Here is a 23,358-nt window from a genome sequence, read left to right as displayed (position 1 = left end):
TCCAAGTCATTAAACTGCTGAGGACTCTAACAAAGAACAAACTCCTTACTTCCTAAAAACAGGAAAAATTGAGACATTTATGAACCTGATGTTGAGAACTGTATTAGAAGCTCCAGAAAAAAAAAAAGAAGAAAAAAAAAAGATGTCTCTGTGTACAATAAACTTGCAAGCAATTATGACCACTGTTTATTGCCTTGCACTGTCATTTTATCTTGTTCCGTCACTATGCTTCGAGTGGTTTTGGAAGAAAGATCTCAACCTCTTCCAGGAGTGATGAGATTTTTGTCTCTTCCGGCTGCCTAAGGGATACACTGCCCCAAATACATTTTATTTCTTCAAGACGTTAGGTCCAAGTTCAAGAGAAACGATATGAAGAACGTTCTTGGTCAAATCAGACCTTTAATGCTCAGAGACATCTTTATTAAAGCTCAGTCAGCAGATTTCTTTGCTATCCAGATCAATAACAGGCTCGCTGTTTTCTCCAGTTTCCCATTCACCAACACTGCTTGGTTTTCTAGGCTACAGTAGCTCACACTTTCAGGTGTGAGTTCTTTTCTCCAATTAACCTGAAAATACTTACATTAATAATTCCTCATTTAACCAGTAAGCAGCGTGTTCAGGATATTCTTTTTTTCAAGACTATTTTTTCAGAGCAAGTTCACAGATGTGTTCCTTTTTTCTTCCAGCAGATGAGAAGCAATCAAATAACCATTTATTAGTGTTAACACTATTCTTCTGAAGCAAACAAGAATGACAATCCCCATTCCAAAGCTCAGGAAGCAATGGCAGCCAATGGGAGAAAAGGCTCTTGTAGCCTGGTGAGACCGACTAAGGGCCTTAAACTAGGAGCAACTAGAGAAGGGGATACCATTAGGAACACTGAGCTTTGGCCAAGGGTTGGTGTGGCGCTGTCTGGGGATGGCAGGTTTAAAGGGATTGTCCCTGCTGCTGCTCCACAGCAAACAGAATCAGAGAACATCTGAAATGCTTGTATACCAACACACACAGCATGGGGCAAAATAGCAGCTTTGGTTCTTTCTCAGAACTACAATGTCATTGGCATCAGAGAGACTTGGTAGGATGAGTTCTGTAAGTGCTGGAATGGAGAGATATAAGCTGCTCAGGAAGGACAGGCAGAACAGGTGCTGTATGTAAGGGAAAGATGAGAAGGGAGCTAGTTAGCTGTGTCCTCCAGGAATCTGTCGAAGCAGATTTAGAGGTCCATTGGAATCCGTTGCCTTTCAAGAACCACCTTTTAACAGTCTGGGAGTAGGCAATCCCACTGTGCCACACACCAAGCAAATGGCACAGAATGTGAGCCTGCATGTACAGAGCTTCTCCCGGAACTAGGGCAGAACAAGAAAATACATGAGTTCTAGAAGCATGGCCTAGCTTCATACAGTGAATACAGAGCTGCAGTTTACATCTGTAAAGGGAAAATAAGGAAAGCCAAAAAGCAATTTGAGTTTGCACTGGCCTCTGTTGTGTCAGGTAGAAAAGAAGCTTTGCTAAGTATGGTAAGTATGACCAGTCTCGTTTAATGCTTTTATCAATGGTCTGCATGCAGGAATGAAGTGTACCCTTAGCAAGCTCACTTACAATACTAAATTAGAGGTGCTGCTAACTCCCTGGAGGGACAAGAGGGACAGAGTAAGGCTGGACATAGGTAAAGACTAGGAGAAAAGAAAGCCAGCAGGTGACTTCAGGGAGACCCCAGAGAGGTAGATCACGTGCAATGCCTGTCAGCATTCAAAAAGAATTGGGATAATGTCTTTACCAACACACTTTAACTTTTGGTTAGCCCTTAAGTGATCAGGCACTTGGACTTCATTTGTAGTTCCCTTCCATCTGAACAATTATTCTATTCTAATTCAAGATAGAAGTTAACAGTGTAACTTGGAACAAAAACCTACTTCATTCTTATTGTGAACCACAAGAACATATTTTGCACGAGGGAACTGCAAGGAGCAGATAAACTAAATGATAAAGTTGGAAATAGAAAGTTAAGTAACCTGACATCTTCCAATGTGATTACATTCAACAACTTCATCCAGATAAGAAATACTGCTGATGACTACACATTACCAGCAGTACTCAAATAGCTCCCAAGTACTGCATTTAAAATATTTCAGGACACTAAGGACTATATAAGCAAGCAGAAGCCTCTCCCTTAAGCAGTTTCCAATTTAATCAAATGGAATTAACACTGGGAGGAAAGCAAGCAAAGGCTGCAGTGATAAGAGCATTTTGTTGTATACTTTAACCAGCACTGTTTGAATTGCTGTTTCTAATTATACACATATATATGGTGTTTAATCTTGACAGCATTTCATCCAATAATTCCAGTCATGAGTGAACTGTGTTTGAATATCTTTTTAAAAAGATGACAGTTTAATTTAAATGTAATCTACTCTATCACTCGACTAGTTCTAAAAATCTTCATGGAGAAATAAGATAAAAACCTTGGTTTATTTTCACTTTAGTATTCACTGACTTCATTCTGAGCCACCAGACCTTGTAAGGTGGGAATTTTTGTCTTCTTTTTTGTTGTTGTTTTGAATGCACTTTTAAGAAGTTTCTGAACACTTACAACTTCATTTTTTAATAGCTGTCTTATTTACAGAGGTGCTTTTTATAGTAAATGTTGCATCTACATAACTGCAGTTGAAAAGCTCTGACTCCTCCCCCTTCAAAACAAGCTGTTATACTGATAATCTGAAACACAAGAGTTATGTAGTTAGAAATACGTGCTATAGCTCAAATATAAGCTTAATAATAGCCAGGCATTTACTTCAAGAAGGATTTATCAGGAAGGACAAGGAAATGCATGACATCACTGCTAGATATGAAAGTATCACATTCTCTTCGACTCTCCAAGTCTGTCTTACTTCACAAACATGAACTTGAGCAGTGATCTCAATTGCCACTAAGTACTCATTTGTAGTTACAGTGAATGCTAACAGAATCAGATAAAGAAGATCGGTTCTGCTATTTACCTTAGGCAAAACGAAACAGTGATGCTTTATTTCAGAACTGTTAATCTAGCTGTCTCCAAGGCTCAAGGATCACTAAGTAGTGGCGATGCCTTAAAAGACATACTAGGAACAAAAGAGAAAAGTGGACAAAGCCTGGAGTTCAGCCTTAGCCAAAGGAAAGCAATTTCTGACAAAGGCTATGTGTTTTCTAATGCCTAAGTGCATGGTTTATGTTATAGATATACTAGTATATCATTCTAAGGAAAGGCTGACAGTCACATCATACTTTCAACTTAGCCATCTTTGACTTTTTAGCACTGCTTGTTCAGAGAGTTGAGCACAGTTGTTCTGAAAGCCCAAAGCAGCACTGCCTGACTTCTATTTCACTAGGCATTTCTCCCTTGTCAGATTTCTAACCTTTCCAATCCACATAACAAGTAACCTTGTTTCTCCCTTTACCGCCTCAGCAAAAAATAGCCCAGTTACAGAACAGTATAATTTTATTTTTTTTGTCTTGCAGATTAACTCTTTCCTTATTCCTACACTGAGTATCACAGCACAAATGCTTTCCGTCCTTTTGAGCCACATCCTATAATGAGAAGTACATCCCTGTAGTACATCTCCCTTGCAAGGCAGAGAACTCCTAAGTGTACCAGAGGTTTGCTAATGGAACAACACAACTCTACATAAACTCTCCCGTGTTTCACCATGTCACCCCAGTGTTCCTGCCTCCTCACACATCATTTTGATCTATTCCTCCTGCAGCTAAAGCCTCCCAAACCCTATTTATATATCCCTGCATGAGCTCAAAAGAGACAAGGGGATGGAGGTGGCAGAGCTGTGCTTCCTGTCACAAGGTTGAAATGTAAAGGAATTACCAAGACAGATTTGAACTGCATCTTGAACTGCATCTAATATTAGATGTGCCTGGATCAAAAATCTCATCTCCCAGCTTGATGTTCTCAGGCTCTCTAGAAAAGTAGTCATGGCCCCAACCCACCAGAGTTCAAGAAGCATCTGGACAACAAAGATGTAGGGTTTGAATTTTGGGTGGTCCTGTGAGGAGCCAGCAGCCAACTCAATCTTAGTGGGTTCCTTCCAACTTGGTGTATTCTATGACTCTATGAATACGGACAGCAAAGGGAATAGGTCAGTCATCAAGTCTTTCTTAAACAGCAGCAGCTGTCTTCCATCACAATGTTTCACCACACATAGAACAACCTTGATGCCATGAAGCTATGCTGTGCAAATCCCAACTCTCATCTAAATGCGATAGCTGAAGACACTGTAAAAAGGGGGAAAAGATTCAGACATTCTCAGCTCTTTCACTTCATATTTTCCAACTCTGCCTCAAAGTAAGTTATGCTAGAAGTGGGGTAAGAAGGAAGTAAAACCCTGGAGTCAGCATGTCTATGTTGAGAGAGTGCAGGAGCTGTGTGGTCCTTCCCTTTCCTCCCCCTAGACAAAGCCAGAAGGATAAAAAGGTTTAATAGGGCAGAAGTGGGATAAAGTTGGTGATATAAAGGAAACTGCAGATGGCTCCTTTCTTTGAACTGCTCCAGCATGGGCCAGTTTGTTTTCCACAAGCATCTGCTCTTTTGAACTCTTTGAAGAGCAATGATCATCAGCTGCATAAAAAGTTGTATGGTAAAAGGTATATGCCATAAGCAAACAGATTTTCAACACTGTGTTTTATAAGTAGGAGTTATTCAGTGTCTATTAAGCTACAGCATCAATATTAAGTGAAACAGCCAACATCTCCCATCCATGGGCCTCCTGCTTGTATGTCTTCATAGCTCTGCCTTTTTAACTCTCCTGTATGACGTTATCAGGGCCAAGAGCAGACATGCATTATGCCCTTTAGACAAATATTGCTGCTACATTCTCTTTTGGTCACACTTGATCCAGCTGTTCAGTCACAGGTTGATTGTAACAGTTCTTGACTAGCCTGCTTGACTAGAGCAAACAGCTTTCAATGTACTACAGTTATGTGACAGAGGGGAGACAGTAAGGGGGAAAGCATAAGAAACTGCCCTGTGAGCACCACACTCAGAAAGGGAGGAGGTGGTGCTCCAGGTGCTGAGCTGGGATTCCCCTGCAGCCTGTGGAGATCACAGAATCACAGAGTCACAGAATGACCCGGGTTGGAAGGGACCTCAAGGATCATGTAGTTCCAACCCCCCTGCCTGGCAGGGCCACCAAACATACACATTTACTAGATCAGGTTGCCCAGGGCCCCGTCCAACCTGGCCTTGAACACCTCCAAGGACGGGGCATCCACAACCTCCCTGGGCAGCCTGTTCCAGGGCCTCACCACTCTCCTAGTGAAGAACTTCCCCCTAAGATCATGATGGAACAGGTATTTCCCTGCTCATTAAGAATCCACAAGAGAGCAAGATCCATGCTGCAGCCCACAGAGGACATTAGAGCAGGTGGATACACCATGAAGGACTGTGGCCCACAAAAAGGCCATGCCAGGGCAGGGAAAAAGTATCAGGGATTAGGAGCAGCAAAAAAGAGCTGCAAGAGACAGGCCTGACTCCAGAGAAGGCAAGAATAAAGGAATGAAGTTGAACATGGGAAAAAGGGGATATTCCATCCATAGATGACCCTGACCCTTCAGGAAACATAAAAGGCTACATAAGAAATGACACAACTATAAGTAAGAAGAGAGAAATCTGGTCTGATTTATGAAAATATTTTTTATGTATGTATATGTAAATATTGCATGAAAGTTAAGTATTGACTGACTGCCATTCATTTGGTAACCAACAGGCTTTTAGAAACTGGATGGAAGTGCTCTGTAAACAGTAGCAAAGATAAAAAGTCATCGATGCTACATTTGAGTGAAGTAAGTGGTGACAATTTCTGTTTAAAGAAAGATTAAAGAAGAGAACATTGTCTCCTCCCTATTTCATATCAGAAAGCCATACAAAAAACAGTATCAGCTACACCAGCTACAATTGAATGATACTCCTCAGTCTCCGGAATTGAAGATGACCTAGGAGCAAGCACCTTCAGAATGGGGTTTGGAGAGCTACAGTTATAAAAACAATACAACAGTCCCTTGTGAATAGAGAGAATATACTTGAGTCTAAAGCAGATGACATACTACAAGGAAGTGGCTACTGAAGCTTCATTTCTTTCACAGAACAGGACATTTAGTTACAGCTTTACTTGTGATAAAACTTGGAACTCCTTTTTCAAGAGCAGGATCAACAGTCACTGGCTTTACAGAAATACTTCTTCTGTACCCAATCCAAATGGAGCAAAAGTACATAATTTGATAAAGGAGAAGATGCCTTTGGCAGGAAAAAAAAAATATGAAGACTTATCTGATGTTACTAACAATATTAGTCCAACATTTAACACAACTATGCTTTTAACAGACAATAAAAAGACAAATCAGCACTTTAAACAGTACCTTCATTATGGAAAATAATATGGAAAAAAGAGCAAGACCATTCCAGCTGTATCAGCAAGACAAAGCCATTTACAGACGCAAAGGTGCTTTACAAAATGAAATTCTCAACCAAAATTCTAAAGAAAGCTTATTCCAATCTACAAGGCCTATTTCTATATTAAACAGACTTCAAGTATCACTGTAAGTGTGGTTGAATGCCACCAAAAAGTTCTAGAAACATGCAATAAGCTTCATTCCTAGAAGACAAAAATGCATTCTAACATTGCCACCAGAAACAAGCACAACAGGTGAAGTCTGAGTCTTTGTTGAAGTAAAAGATTCTTCACGTATTAAGATACAAGCACAGAGACTAGCTTGCTAAATAGATTAATGGCAGTAATAAGGAGTTTAAAGGCAGCAGTGAAATTACAGAAACTGAAGAGAAAAAAAACTTTCCATATATTTCACTAAAGCAGAAACGCAAGATAATTATGTAACAGATTCCTTCAAACCACACACACTGTGAAGTTCAGGTTCTTCCCACTGCAAATAGAAATCTCATAGGTGGAAGTAAGAGTTTTACTGAGAGAGCTCGGATTCTGTGAGAAGCAGTTGAATGCCACAATTACTATCCCACAACAGCACTGAGCAGCTGAGGGGGAAACAGGATCACACAAACATGAGATCGTGAAGCTGCAGGCTATGAACACTTCATTTCTCCTAAGAGTACTGGGGCTGCTTCTATTTAACATCCTTATTAATGATCTTAATGAGGGGATTGAGTGCACTCTCAGTAAGTTTGCAGACAACACCAAGTTGGGAGGGAGTGTTGATCTGCCTGAGGGGAGAATGGCTCTCCAGAGGGACTTGGATAGCCCGGATCGATGGGCAAAGGCAAACTGTATGAGTTTCAGTAGGGCCAAATGTAGGGTCCTGCATTTTGGTCACAACAACCCCAGGCAAACCTACATGCTTGGGGAGAAGTGGCTGGAAAGCTGCCTGATGGAAAGGGACCTTGGTGTACTGATGGACAGTTGGCTGAATATGAGCCAGCAGTGTGCCCAGGTGGCCAAGAAGGTCAATGGCATCTTGGCTTGTATCAGGAATGGTGTGGTGAGCAGGACTAGGGACGTCATCCTGCCCCTGTACTCGGCACTGGTGAAACCTCACCTTGAGTAGTGTGCTCAGTTTTGGGCACCTCAGTACAGAGAGGACACTGAGGTGCTGGAGCAGGTTGAAAGAAGGGCAACAATGTTTGTGAAGGGCTTGGAGAATGTGCCCTATGAGGAGAGACTGAAGGAACTGGGGCTGTTTAGTCTGGGGAAAAGGAGGCTGAGGAGAGACCTTATTGCTCTATTCCAGTATCTGAAAGGTGCTTACAGCAAGAGAAGGGGTGGGTTCTTCTAATTGGTGACAAGTGACAGGACAAGGGGAAATGGCCTCAAGTTGCACCAGGGGAGGTTTAGGTTGGATATCAGGAAAATGTCCTTACAGAAAGGGTTGCTAAGCACTGGAACAGGCTGCCCAGGGAGGTGGTTGAGTCACCATCCCTGGATGTGTTTGAAAACTGTTTGGACGTGGTGCTCAGGGACATGATTTAGCTGAGGGTTGTTAGTTAAGGTAGTATGGTTGGACTCGATGATCTTTAAGGTCTTTTCCAACCTGAGGTGATTCTATGATTGAGTCAGGAATTATTTCAAGTCCATTCAAGAAGTAATCAGGACACACACAAACTAAAACCAGCAAAAGCAGTAGACAAAGACAGTACATTTTATAGAATGTACCTGTAGCAAGCAGTTAGGAAAGAGGTGCCCATCCTCAGGATATAAGTATTTATAGGTGACAAAATGGCTTGCCTTGATAATGCAGGTGTTATAGGGAGGGAATCACATGCACAGGCATTTCTTATGCTTGATCTGGCAAGCAGGCCACTTTGTTATGGCCTCCCTGTAAATGACTAGGGAAGTACACATGGTTAATAGCTCTGAAAAGAGCAATTTCCCTGGACTGCAATGTTTTAATATCTCCTTGAAAACCACCATACTTGCAAGTTTTAAGAATGTTAGCTATTAATCAGTGACCAACTACACACATAAGTACAGTCCTGCTCATACATTATAGCATAATCCTCCTTCATGAAAGCTGTCCAGTGGCAATACTACAAACAGACAATCTGAACTCTGGGCGTCCTCACACTCATCCCCTCAGCAAAGGCAGATACAGAAAAATGTGAGTGTCAGTGTAAATTAATGTGAGCGTAAGCTCACAAAAAAGCACGTGTATGCATCTGTAATAAGATTGAAAACCTTCAACTGTGTGTAACAGAAGGACTGCTATACATACGCTACTCTAAAGGAGGTATTCCAGGGATATTCTCTTTTTTTTTTTTCCTAGCTATTTAGTTGACTGTAATCTCCCAAACTAATCTAAGCAGTTTGCATAAGTCGCACTGTTTCCAACCCAGTGAGCATTGTATCCATGGCAGACATATGTCATATCTAATTCAGTTACCACTCCTCACAAACAGAAAACAATACTGTCATAAGGTTTCTTCTAAAAAACACACTGAGTAAGCAATGTTACTTTTCCTCAATTCTCCACTTCTTGGTCACTTAATCAGGCACTTAGTGTTAATACAGCAATAAAATCATATTGCTAGGCATAAGAAATGCTTGGAAAAAGGGAAACCCACTTCATTTGGCTAACAAGATCACATTTGCTGGTCATTAATCAGGCACGAACATATACGCACACTTGGGAAGGTGTATTAGAAATCTGTGGTTTAAGATTATCAACTATATCTACTTACTACTGCAGGCACAAATGTTAACATGTCTTCATGTGAGAATAATAGATATAAAAAGTTTCTACTATTTGTGGTGCAGGAGGAATCTTCATTTGCAGACTCATAGCTTATGCTTGTAGTAGCAGCAGATAAAAACTTAACAGCCAAAATGCCTACTTTCACCATTCACCATTCATTCAAATTACTTCACCAGGAACCTACTGCAACCTCTAAGGTGATCTCACTCTGAACAGGACTAAATTTCTCTATTTGGTATGTTAAAAACAAGGGCAAGTTTACCTTGAAAACCAAGTCTTATGACTCCAGCAGAAGATACCATGAAGGCCACACTCTGCAGCAGAGACACCATACAACAAGGTTTGTGGACAGCTGTGAAGGAAGCTTGAAAAAGCAAAGGCCAGCATTACAGAGACAGGACATTCAGCACCAGCTTTTCAACACACGCTGGCTAGCTTCTGTGCAGCACTGCATAGTCTAAATGCTGGCAAGCACTAAGATGTTAAAAATAAACGCTGGACTCTAAAAATACATTTCTGATTATTTACCTTCTGAGTTAGGACATGAATATGAAATCTGAGTTTATACTGAAGCTTCTATGCCTTCTCCGATCATTGCAGCTAATAAGTTACCTTCTGAAATGGCAAGTGACATTTTCCTCTTAACCATCTGTGTAGGCTAAAGACATTTAACATTAAAATGAAGTTGACATAAGAACAATGATCACATGCCTAATCAACAACTTGAGTGCTATTTAACCAGAGGAGGAACTAAATATGGCAAATAGGATAATACAGCATTTTCTACTAGACACATTCCACTCCCAAGTTGTCAACAGACGTAACAGGTCCCATTAAGCAGCATATTATGAGAAGTGGGGTGACCTCATTGCAGCCTTTCAGTACCTGAAGGGAACCTACACCCATGAGGGGAGTAAACTCTTTGAAAGGGCTGACAATAGCAGGACACGGGGAAATGGTTTTACGTTAAAAGAGGGAAGATTTAGGTTGGCTGTTAGGGGGAAGTTCTTCACTAGGAGAGTGGTTAGGCCCTGGAACAGGCTGCCCAGGGAGGTTGTGGATGCCCCGTCCTTGGAGGTGTTCAAGGCCAGGTTGGACGGGGCCCTGGGCAACCTGATCTAGTAAATGTGTATGTTTGGTGGCCCTGCCAGGCAGGGGGGTTGGAACTACATGATCCTTGAGGACCCTTCCAACCCAGGTCATTCTGTGAAGTGTGGGACAGAGCAAGAACAAGATTGTTAAATTAATTACCACTGGGTTTCTAGAGGAAATTAATTTTCCTAAAGCTCCAGTGCTACTTTCTGTCACTCTAAGGCACTGGGACACACACGTTTCCAGAGAAGCAATAACAAAAATCTCTTACCAAATCAACTTTACCTTCTCACATAAATAAGCGATATAGTACCCACCCATAGACAGAAAATTACAAGAACATGCCTCAGCTCTTATCTGCTTAAATACAGTTGCTGACACATTCAGAACCCAAGTACTGAAAGCACTCCTTGAAATGTTCAGCTGTTTTAGCGCAACTTTTAAGCAGGAAACACCAAATTATGCAAGCAAAAATTCCAGGAAAAAATGCCAGTTCATGTGCTCTAGGAGGAAAAAAGCAGCAGCAGCAAGTAATCCTCAAAGCCTCTCAGCAAGCACTGCCAAGAGATGCACTGACATTCTAGACTGAATAGACCATTTATACTCCTGCTTTTTCTTTTTAATCCTCCAGTTAGCAATGGCCAAGCCAACTGTCCTGAGCTGCAGGAGTTCACATACATAGAATTCATGTTTTTTACTTCAAAAATCTCACTAATTATTTTACAGCCGCTATAACTTTCTGTTCTTAAATGCTAAAAACGTGACAATAACAGAGAAAAGCACAAATAACTGCCATACACATTTCTCTGTCTACGCTGGATGTGGTGCTCAGGGACATGGTTTAGTGGAGGGCTGTTAGTTAGGGTAGTATGGTTAGGTTATGGTTGGACTGCTGTCATTACTTTAGCCTTCTGAATAGCTCCTGATGGTCTGGCAGCCCAAAATAAGGCCTTAATTGAGTCCTCAAGAAACGTCATTGCCAGCAGCCAGATCACTGACAAATCATGCAGTGTTAAAGTCCTCAGAGAACTGAAAGTACCAAGAGGAACAATCAAGTTGAGATGGACGCAAGGAAACTGAGTAACAGTGAAAGCACAGGCATTACCAAGAAGATGCAGTGCCTCAAGACAAATGTATATAATATATATAATTTAATATAATATAATTTCTAATATAATTTCTAGGGGGAAGTTCTTCACTAGGAGAGTGGTGAGGCCCTGGAACAGGCTGCCCAGGGAGGTTGTGGATGCCCCGTCCTTGGAGGTGTTCAAGGCCAGGTTGGACGGGGCCCTGGGCAACCTGATCTAGTAAAGGTGTATGTTTGGTGGCCCTGCCAGGCAGGGGGGTTGGATCTACATGATCCTTGAGGTCCCTTCCAACCCGGGTCATTCTGTGATTCTGTGATTTAATTGTTGGGAAATATGAGGAAGAAACCTACCGTCTAACAAGAGCAATGGAAGAAAAAGAAAAACTTTCTCAAGTAGCACATCACAACTACAAGTAGGAAAGGCACATGATGGGAAACATCAGACCACACAGAGAAACCATCAGGTCTCCTGTTCTACTTACCTGTTCTCTTATTTCAGGCTATTTTGAAGCTTGCAGAGTTTTTACGAGTCCTTTTGGAAAAATTCATTTCATTTCTATTAAGAAAGCTATCAGATGGCTTCTAAACTGCTTAGATTATTAGGACATAACAAGATATATCTGCCTGAATACATTACCAAACAGGCATTACAACAGCACACCAGTCACAAGGTAACACACATGGACAAACTTAACAATTGCCTACACTTGAGGTTGTTCATTTTTTCCCAAAAAGTAAAATAGCTTTGCTAGCATATCAGATCTTCAATATTTCTCTTTTCCAGATGATTGCACAAGTCAATTTAATTGAATCCTGGAAACGATTCCCTTTGTGAAAGGGTCAGCTTTGGAAGTCAGCAATTTCAGGTTCATACAAATATCATACAAAGACTGGGAGATGGCAACTGTTCCAAGTGATCCGCAACAGTTGCAAGACAGAAGTAATTTTGTTACTGGTTTAAGTCCAAAGTGAAGTGTTGCAGACCCACTACGGAAACCCAGTTCAACTCCATTTCTGACATAGTTATCTCTAGGCTGGTGGATCAACTAAACAGACACACAAAGATGCAAGAAAGAAAATAAGCCGTAACGCTAAAATGCTACAGCCTGGCCAAAAATGTGAGTAATCAGATACACGGTGCCAAAGGTCACAGCATCCACCAGCGGTGCTGCTCATGCGAGCCATTGAAAAACAGTAATAAAGAAGTCCCACAAAAGGGCACTAAGCCAGAATCTCCCCAAGAGAGAAGGAACTCAACACATTTTTTCAGTTACCTTGCCAATAACCTCCCCACTGTATTCAACCCACTAAACATTAAAATCTGGAAGAGATATAGTGATTCTATAGCAACCAGCTGCTGAGATATTTTTTCAAAGAGAATAAACTGAACAGAACTGCCAAATACTTTCCCAACAAATTTAGTCCATTCCTAGTGGGAGCAGGAAAGTATGTTCATTGCCACAATTCAAGATACAGCGTAAATCTGAGGTCATTAGAAAACTGGGGTTATATAAACCAAATCAGACATTCAGGAATAGGTAAATACACAAATCATATCATAGAATCATAGAATGGCCTGGGTTGCAAAGGACCACAATGATCATCCGGTTTCACCCCCCTGCACTGTGCAGGGTCACCAACCACCAGACCAGGCTGCCCAGAGCCACATCCAGCCTGGCCTTGAATGCCTGCAGGGATGGGGCATCCACAGCCTCCTTGGGCAGCCTGTTGATTATGTTCACCTTCTTCCATTACCTAGCACAAGGATAACAGCTGAACTCAACAGGTAGATGTTTAAAACATCATAATTAAGACAGAGTCCCATTTTTCCTCTCCATCTACGTTCTTTGCAGCGTAGTCCTGTTAACCAAGTGCTTCATTTCTTTTCCCCAGATGTAGAGCACAGCTCAACTAAGTAACCTGGGTACCTCTACAGAATTATAGAATGACTTGGGTTGGAAGGGACCTCAAGGATCATGAAGTTCCAACCCCCCTGCCTCTACCTCAGGGAGATCTCTGTGAATCTGGGGAAGGATAATAAAGCACAATAATAAACCTCCACACAAAAAGGAATTTCACAAGGTTTTTCATATACAGCTTTCCTAAGTTTCATTTCTGCATACAAAGTTGTGCTGTGTCAGCGTTCCATATTCACAGTGCTGACATGTTTTTTCAATTTCAGTTTGGGGGGGAGGAGGAGGGACATTACTTTTATTTTTTAAATAAGGGCATGAGATTTCTGTCACTTCTCAAGCAGAACACCACATTTTGATGCTAAAGATCTCTATTCAAGAGATTCAGCATAAAGTTATTTTGTGTATACATTCAGGAAAGATACTTTAACGTAGCAGCCTCCCTGTCCCATTCAGCCTGCACTCTGCTTTTCCTAACAAATCCCTGATGGTTTAACTAAGAACTGGATCAAGGTAAATCCTGTAAAATGCAGGAACCTGACACCACCCTAATGAATTCAAGAAACTCTAGGAATTAAACATCTTCACCCTCTTCCAGTACCTGAAAGGTGCTTACAGTGAGAGTGGAGCAGGTCTCTTCTCACTAGTGACAAGTGACAGGAGGAGGGGAAATGGCCTCAAGTTGTGCCAGGGCAAGTTTAGGTTGGATGTTAGGAAGAACTTCTTTACAGAAAGGGTAGTTAGGTACTGGAATAGGCTCCCCAGAGAAGTGGTTGTGTTTAAGAGCTGTTTGGATGTGGTACTTAGGGATATGATTTAGTATAGGGTTGTCAGAGTTAGGGTACTGGTTAGGCTGTGGTTGGACTTGATGATCTTCAAGGTCTTTTCCAACCTGGGTAATTCTATGATTCTATGATCTTCGGTAGGGATCCCCATCTTCCTTGGTTCTATGGTATAGCTCTTTCCTGCTCAAAGCACATAGAAAAAGCAGAAAAATCTAGAATGAATGCAAAGTGATTTCTGAAGCTTCATGCAACTTCTGATCACAGAAACATTATCATCTATCAGAACCAATTCCAACTGGGAAGGGGAAATAATCCTCTCTATTACACAGAAGCACTTGAAAGAAAGCAAAAGAAAGAAAAAAAAGTAACACAATAGGCAGAAGGTTTATTATTCAGCTATCAATGAAGCCTACCAAGCACCCAGAAACAACTACCAGCTGAAAAGACTACAGTCTTTCAGCCTGCTGAAATTTCAGCTAGCATGTCATCCCTGGAACACGTTCAAATTCCTCAAGCCAGCAACTAACTAAGAGCCAAAAACACCAAAAGGTCAAAGCTCTGTTCCTCCTAGCCCTGCCTCCTAGCTAGTGATCAGACCAGTAAGGAAAATAAATAATAAGAAAATAGAAAATTAAAAAAAAAAAAAAAAAAATCAACTTATTCCTGCTGTTCTCAGCCTTACAGTTCACCTTCCTCAGCAGGAGCTCTTCCCCTATGAGGACAGGCTGAGGGAGCTGGGCTTGTTCAGCCTGGAGAAGAGAAGGTTGCGGGGTGACCTCATTGCAGCCTTTCAATACCTGAAGGGAACTTACACCCAGGAGGGGAGTAAACTCTTCCAAAGAGCTGATAATAGCAGGACACGGGGAAATGGATCCAAGTTGAAGGAGTTGATTTAGGTTGGATGTTAGGGGGAAGTTCTTCACTAGGAGAGTGGTGAGGCCCTGGAACAGGCTGCCCAGGAAGGTTGTGGATGCCCCGTCCTTGGAGGTGTTTAAGGCCAGGTTGGACGGGGCCCTGGGCAACCTGATCTAGTAAAGGTGTATGTTTGGTGGCCCTGCCAGGCAGGGGGGTTGGAACTACATGATCCTTGAGGTCCCTTCCAACCCAGGTCATTCTGTGATTCTGTGTGTGATTCTGTGAGCTCAGAAGGCTGCACCAAGACAGGGCAGCAGAGTGGAACCACCTGCCCATGAAATCTGGAGTCCTAATATTGAAACATTCTTTGCTTACTTTCAGCAGGAACTGTAAAAAACAACAGAAATAAATGGAAGCGTCTAAATACCCAGAGATGCTACAACACATCAAAAGTAGCCTCTGCTATACAAAGGCTGCATTCAAACTAAGACGCTGTAAAATCAGGTGAAGTTCACATGAACCAGCTGATGGCAAGCTTCCCCTTGTTGCTGTAAAGGAAGATTTCATCAAATATTTTCAATCTGTCCCATTTTCCTCCCAAACACGTTTATCTCTTGCTCTGGGGGCATTAAGACAACCCGACACTAAGGCAGCCAGACTCACACACACACAAGAACACTGTATTGATTTTATTAACCCACTATTGCTTCTTTTCCTTTTTATTCACACACCAAACATCACCATCCAGCCCTGAACTACAGGATGCCAGGATAAATCTGGCTTTATTAATGAATGGAGTTTAAAACCTATTAGTCCACAGTCTTCACCAAGATGAGAACTGGAACAGGCTGCCCAGGGAGGTGGTGGAGTCTCCTTCTCTGGAGATATTCAAGACCCACCTGGACGCCTACCTGTGTGACGTGGTGTAGGGAGCCTGCTTTGGCAGGGGGGTTGGACTCGATCTCTAGAGGTCCCTTCCAACCCCTACAATTCTGTGATTCTGTGAAGATCTTCCTTATGGCATAATCCAAATCTCAATTAGAACAAGGAGATAGAAATAAAATTGCTAGATTTCTTAGAATAAGAATTGGATGGTGTACCTAAGTATCAAGTTCTATATAAAGCTCACGGAATACAGCAGGTAAGTTCCAAAAGAGTTGGTGGGTTGTTTTTTCTCCATTTGTTTCTATGGAGTGAGGGAGAGTTGGTTGTTTCAATTCAGAAGATAACCTTACTTATGTAACAACCCAGACTTGTTCTTAAGTAATCATGTTCTTGTTTATAAACTCTAAAATAGAAGCAGATTAAACTCTTTGAGTTCAATTCACCCAACTAGTTAATACCAATCATCAGGTGTTAAAGAAGCCATGCAAGAGCATTTGCCCACATCCTCAAGATGTTTCTTTTCCCCTTCTCCCTCCAAAAAGCCTCACACAGCAAAACCGACTTGCATCATCTACATGCAATGAATGCAAGTTCTATGCAATGCCATCAGATTTAAGCATTGAGTTTAAATAGTACCACCAGACATTCTTAGATCTTTCTTAAGGAATTGGTCCATTTCCTCATTTGATACCTTCAATTCAGCAGTCGGTCCGGAGGATTTCATATTTTTGTTTCACAAGAGTGGATTCCAGTTAGGGTGCACAGTTCATCCATCTATTCTGATTGTGCAAAAGGGGGTGACTAATCAATCTACAAAGCATGGAACGGTTAAAGAGAAAACGTTGCACAAGCCTTAATGCCATTCAGATTATTCCGGTAAGAACAGAATGAAACATCGCCTGAGCTGGGACACTTGTTATGAGCAAGACTGGTTCAAAGATTATAAAAGCATAACCAGCGGTAGGAGTCCACAACTTTGGCTTCTCATTGACTATAGAGCTCTCCTTTCAAAGTCCAAGATCACAGAATCACAGAATGACCCGGGTTGGAAGGGACCTCAAGGATCATGTAGTTCCAACCCCCCTGCCTGGCAGGGCCACCAAACATACACATTTACTAGATCAGGTTGCCCAGGGCCCCGTCCAACCTGGCCTTGAACACCTCCAAGGACAGGGCATCCACAACCTCCCTGGGCAGCCTGTTCCAGGGCCTCACCACTCTCCTAGTGAAGAACTTCCCCCTAACACCCAACCTAAATCTTCCCTCCTTCAACTTGGATCCATTTCCCCATGTCCTGCTATTGTCAGCCAACTCCCTCAGCCTGTCCTCATAGGGGAGGTGCTCCAGCCCCCTGATCATCTTTGTGGCCCTCCTCTGGACCCTTTCCAAAATCTCCATATCTTTTTTGTACTGAGGGCTCCACACCTGGACACAGTACTCCAGATGGGGCCTCACAAGAGCAGAGTAGAGAGGGACAATCACCTCCCTATCCCTGCTGACCACCCCTCTCCTGATGGAGCCCAGGATCCCATTTGCTTTCTGAGCTGCCAGAGCGCACTGCTGGCTCATGTTGAGTCTCTCGTCCATCAGGACCCCCAAGATCACCCTCTTTGTATCACACCACCGCTGCATGAAGGGATTTGAGCCAGGAGCTGACATTCAGACTACCAACAGCACCAACGTGGCTTACTTCTCATCACAGGCAGTCAAAGCTCATCCTTAGTGCCAGCATTACACCACACAAACAAGGAAATGGCATTTATCATCTTCCCCTGCCCACAATATCATCGTACAGATTGCCAACACTCCCTGAAGCAATATCATTTTATTGGTAGAAGTGCCGCTCTGCTACACAGAGGCTCGAATCCCGGGGGTTGGACTCGATGATCTCTAAGGTCCCTTCCAACCCGCACGAGCCTGTGATACTGCGATTGGATCCTTTACTACTACAGTGCAAACTATGCTGGATTCCAAAAGAGCTACCTAAATGATACTGTTTATTCTCTTCAGTTGACAAAGAGCTCATTCTAACGTACAATCATCTCTTTTATCTACACAAACCACTTGAGGAAAATAATTAAAATTTAGCCAGTAGATTCTTCAGAATTTGCTCTTTGCAAACCTTCACCCAGAGTTACAGCATCACTTAAACTCCCATTTAATTTTTCCAAGTGCAAAAATGCTCCTCAAAGTCACAGTATCGCAGTATCTCAGTCTCGTGCGGGTTGGAAGGGACCTTAGAGATCATCAAGTCCAACCCCTGGGATTCGAGCCTCTGTGTAGCAGAGCGGCACTTCTACCACTTGCGCCACAGGGGGGTCCAGCAAATCTTGAAAGCTGCCAATATTTGACTGTATTAAAAGGAAAAACTGAAGTTAAAAGTAATTCAGGAATGCAGCACATGCAAATTTAAGAGTCCACTGTCCTGCAGAGCAGCACGACAGAGACCTAAAACAGGGACCAATTCCTCCAGTTGACCCTACTTAAACCTCTCCTACAAAGCAAAACCAGGTAACCAAGCTTCTGTCTAACTCTCCTCTCCATGAACCCTGGAATCCCCCACAGAAGCTGCACGCAGCTGAAATCCATATGCCTGCGAGGAGGAACTCTTCACAGGTGCATCTATATTTGGTGACATTCTCGTCAGCTCTCAGCCCAGCACGGCTACAAGCACGTGCTCATACAGAACAGCTTGCAGGATCAGGGATTAACAACGTGAAGCCGATGGCTAAACAGTGTAATATAACTGGAACGAGGCAATTGAACGGATCTGCTCAGCCTTTATCTTCTTTCTTTTCCCACCATGACCTATTAAAAACTTTAATATATTAAACATTGCCCCTTACAACCAGATTTACAGACCGACCCATATTGTGTTGTGCTTGTGAATTTCAAATTGTTACATATGAAGCTACAATAAAGTCCATGAAACCTGTATTTTTTACAGTTATGGCCTTTATTTATTTTTTCTTTTTAATAAAGAAAGGGTGACTGGAAAACGCAAACTTAACTACATTGTACCTTTAGAGTTTTCAGCTCAGTTGTATATTAAAACCTAACCTACGAGCACTACATATCCAAAACACAAAGTGTAATATAATATGAAAACAGCCATCTTTGATAAGAACCATAGAGTCGTTAGGTTTGGAAGGAAAATCTGAGGGCCATCTAGTCTAATTCACTGCAATGAATGGGGACATGACAGCCAAATCAGGTTGCCCATGGCCTGACCCAGCCTCACACTGAAAGCCTCCAGGGACAGACCATCAACTACATCCCTGAGCAACCTGTTCCTATGCCTTGCCACCCTCACTGTAAAAGACCTTCTCCCTATATCCAGCCTAAACCTCCGTTCGTTGAGCTTAAAGCCATTTCCCCTTGTTCTATCACCACAGACCCTGCTAAAGACTCTGTCCCCTTCTTTCCTGTAGCTCTCCTTTAAACACTGAAAGGCTGCTATCAGGTCACCTCGGAGCTTCTGTTCTCCAGGCTGAACAGCCCCAGCTCTCTCAGCCTGTCAAGCATCAGAATGTCTCTGCACAAACTCAATTTGATCTTTTCAAGTTACATACGCAGCTGACTTTGTACAAAACTTGTTCAGCTCAAAAGGCATCCAAGTAATTCCAGGGCCTGTTTCAGCTATGCTATTAGTACTGAGAAACGTGAGGGAACACAGAATCACAGAATGGCCTGGGTTGCAAAGGACCACAATGATCATCCGGTTCCACCCCCTGCTATGTGCAGGGTCACCAACCACCAGCCCAGGCTGCCCAGAGCCACATCCAGCCTGGCCTTGAATGCCTGCAGGGATGGGGCATCCACAGCCTCCTTGGGCAACCTGTTCCAGTGTCACCACCCTTTGAGTGAAAAACTTGCCCCTAATATCTAACCTAAACCATACCATGAAGCCAATGATTTTCAAGGATAGTCACTGGGAATCAGAGTTGGGAATTTTAATTGCCAACTGCAGTATATCAGGACATACCTACAGCAACAATGTCATTCAGCAACAATCAGTGGTGTCCTGCATACTATGCTTTAATTTCAGAGTGCTCTTTAAGGCAAGGCAACTACTTCTGGCACATATACCACACTGAAATGTTGGCACCTCATAGGAGAGTTTTATGCATACAAATAGTGCATCATTAGACCTCAGACTAGCCCGAAGTTCTAATTGTCTACTCTACCAGCCAATTTCATGCTATGCAAGTAAAAACAAAACCAACTCTGGGCGTAGGGGCCATTTCAAGTTCAGCAGCTGCATTAAGTACAATAGCAACAAGCGCTTAATGTTCCTGGCCAACTACGGGCTGTTTTGGCTTTATTTTAATGGTAAAAAGTTCTAGTCTCTTTGCTTCCATGCAGATTAATTTCAGAGACATCCCTGCCTGAAATACATACTACAAACAAATCCTCCCGCTGAAGGTTTATTCTCCTCCCCCCATTACTAAAGGCAACACAAGCACTTGTTTTATGCTGGTAACTCCCGATGATTATCCTCTTCCCTCTCCTCAAACCACTGTCGAGACTTTCATTTAAATTCTTTGGTTTTTAACCTCTTCTATCACAGTATCACAGTCTCGTGCGGGTTGGAAGGGACCTTAGAGATCATCGAGTCCAATCCCCGGGATTCGAGCCTCTGTGTAGCAGAGCGGCACTTCTACCACTTGTGCCACAGGGGGATTCGAACCCGGGCAGAAATGCTTATTTTTCCTGGTGTTATCCTACCGAAAGCTAAAATTACAATCTATGCTTACAGCACAAAGGTAGATTTGTCATCACCATTCACAGTGATTTACTTGCTAGATTCACATTCTTTCCTGAACCCAAATCTAAGCTAATTGCGTGATTAGAGGTATTAACAAGCAAGTATGCACATTTCCCACCAGCTATAACTACAACAGCAGCAGACAGAACAGGCACTGAGGGTCACTGGTTTATTTGGAGACACCGGCTCTTGCTTTACTGTATCTCAATAGTCATTCCCTGGGCAACCTGATCTAGTAAATGTGTATGTTTGGTGGCCCTGCCAGGCAGGGCGGTTGGAACTACATGATCCTTGAGGTCCCTTCCAACCCGGGTCATTCTGTGATTCCACCAAACTGGGATACAAAGGAAAATTAAAGAAAAAAACCAAAACTCTTCTAAAAAAACCAACTTATCTTACTGTCTCCGGTTCCAGATATTACAGTGGGAACAGCAGAACTGCAAGAATTTAATTCGTGGTTTGAGAAGGAGCAAGTGCAAAGAGCAACCAGCTCGGTTCAGATGAAGCCTGAGCCTAACGAACACACTGGAGAAACTGTTCGGAAACAGTTCATCTGTACGAAACATGACCCCTGTAAGGCTGCCAAAAGCAGTCAGGGCATACAAGTGCTAATCACGCGAGCTCCAATGGTCCAAGCTGATTGCCTAAATGTGGATGACCGTCTAGATTAAATGTAAAGTTAATGCAAAGAAGGCAACCAGTTTCCTTACAGCACATCTTACCCCCCCCCACCCCCCACCAAAGACAAATACACCCCTGGCTGCTGCAGCTGGGAGCCTGAATATAGCTGATATAAGGCTCCTCCTTCAATATCATACCCTCCTAATGGGGGCTTGGGAACAGCAGCACACGCATTTCACAATGGAAAGAACTCGGTAACCAAAGCTCACTACGCTATATACAGCATCAGGTTGTAAGCATTGAGAGAGGTTACAGGTGACTAGAAAGAAAGGGCAGAAGAAAAGATTAGGGCCAAGTGTGCAACATCACTGCACAGTCCGATACTCTCCAGAGCCATCAATATGGACACCAAGAGTTTGTTTATTTGACTGAGGAGAAATTGCACGTATCTGGAGGTTTCCTTGAAATACTTTTGTGTTAAAATACTTAACTATCACCTTAAGCATATATTGCCATAGGAGATATGAACAAGCAACGTACCTTACAGCTATGGGACAGGATCCTGAATTAGAAGGGACCCATATCACAGAATCACAGAATGACCCGGGTTGGAAGGGACCTCAAGGATCATGTAGTTCCAACCCCCCTGCCTGGCAGGGCCACCAAACATACACATTTACTAGATCAGGTTGCCCAGGGCCCCGTCCAACCTGGCCTTGAACACCTCCAAGGACGGGGCATCCACAACCTCCCTGGGCAGCCTGTTCCAGGACCTGACCACTCTCCTAGTGAAGATCTTCCCCCTAACATCCAACCTAAATCAACTCCTACAACTTGGATCCATTTCCCCGTGTCCTGCTATTATCAGCCCTTTCGAAGAGTTTACTCCCCTCCTGGGTGTAAGTTCCCTTCAGGTATTGAAAGGCTGCAATGAGGTCACCCCGCAACCTTCTCTTCTCCAGGCTGAACAAACCCAACTCCCTCAGCCTGTCCTCATAGGGGAGGTGCTTCAGCCCCCTGATCATCTTCGTGGCCCTTCTCAGGACCACTGAGTCAAACTGTGGGCTCCACACAGCACCACCCAAAATCAAACCCTACATCTGAAAGCTTTGTCCAAATGCTCCTTCAACTCCTGCACTCGGGGTCGTGCCCACAGCCCTTCACCTTTGGTGAAGAACCTTTTCCTGACATCCAATGGGGGAAAGAATGGCATAGGAGAACATGCTGTTTCCTTGCCCTAAGGAGCACCGCACCGTCACATTCGGGATACCACTTCTTTTAACGGGAAAAAAAAGTATTCATTCAACAAACGCTCCCTTACTCACATCCATAGAACCGGTTTCCTTATCACAACACCCACGCCCCACGGGGAAAGCCGAGTTCAAAACACGAGCCGAATCACCGTTCCATCCCAAATAACGGAGAGGCTGAATCAGAACAAAAGGAAAACCAACCCGGAAAGTTACCGGCGGCAACCAGAAACGATGGACGGAGCAGCGCCGTGCTCCCCCCGCAGTCCCTCTTCGTGAGCAGAGAGACGCTGCCCCCGGCCCCCCCTGCAAAGCGAGGCGCGATGGCTGCCGTATGACCGAGCCGCGCACACGCCAACCGGCACCGCATCGCCCCGCTTCCCAACGCCCAGACACCGCCGCAGCGGGGAGAACAAATAAAACATAAATAAAATAAATAAATAAATTTTAAAAATAAAAGAGAGGAAAAAAAGATAGATAGAGAGAAGCCGGCGGGCAGCGGCCGCTCGGTGGGCTCCAGGCACCGCGCGGGGGACACGGAGGACGAAGGGGGCAGCGAGGCGCGTGTCAGCCCGGCCGCATCGGGCGGAGGCGCCGCGGGGCCGGGGGCAACGCCGACCCCACCGCGACGGAGCGAGAACCGGCGGCTGGAAGCGAGGCGGTCCCACCCCCCTCAGCCCGTACCTCATATCTGCGCGGGCCGCCGGGCCCCGCTCACACCCATGGCGACGGCGGGGGGGATGGAGGAGCCGGAGCGGCGCCCGCCACCGCCTCCGCCAGGCGCACCATCCCCTCCCGCTGCCTCCTCAGCCGCCGTCTGCCGGGCGCTGAGGGGAGGAGCCCGCACGGCGCTCGCCCTCGCAGCCGCCGTAGTGACGCGCGGCCGCGGCCCCGTGACGGG

General features: G+C 43.7%; 1 protein-coding gene across 37 annotated transcripts in view; it reads right to left on the bottom strand.

Annotated features, from left to right (window-relative positions):
- LOC107323073 (intersectin-1) overlaps window positions 1-23,276 on the bottom strand; it is a 115,566-nt gene extending 92,290 nt beyond the window's left edge. For 35 of the 37 annotated variants that reach the window (XM_085528854.1, XM_085528798.1, XM_032448787.2 and 32 more), the window contains exon 1: window positions 23,142-23,276. The gene's annotated coding sequence lies outside the window, so the exon portion shown is untranslated. Of the gene's footprint in view, window positions 1-9,463; window positions 9,561-23,141 lie in introns of those variants that run through there. The other 2 variants (XM_085528802.1, XM_085528840.1) reach the window with 1 other exon arrangement.
- Window positions 23,277-23,358: the final 82 nt, after the last annotated feature.

Source organism: Coturnix japonica, chromosome 1 (genome assembly GCF_054131305.1).
Source record: "Coturnix japonica strain WE chromosome 1, WE-NBRP24, whole genome shotgun sequence".
Lineage (NCBI taxonomy): Eukaryota > Metazoa > Chordata > Aves > Galliformes > Phasianidae > Coturnix > Coturnix japonica.
The sequence above is the reverse complement of the archived record's forward strand: the minus strand, read 5'-3'. Positions and strand labels throughout refer to the sequence as shown.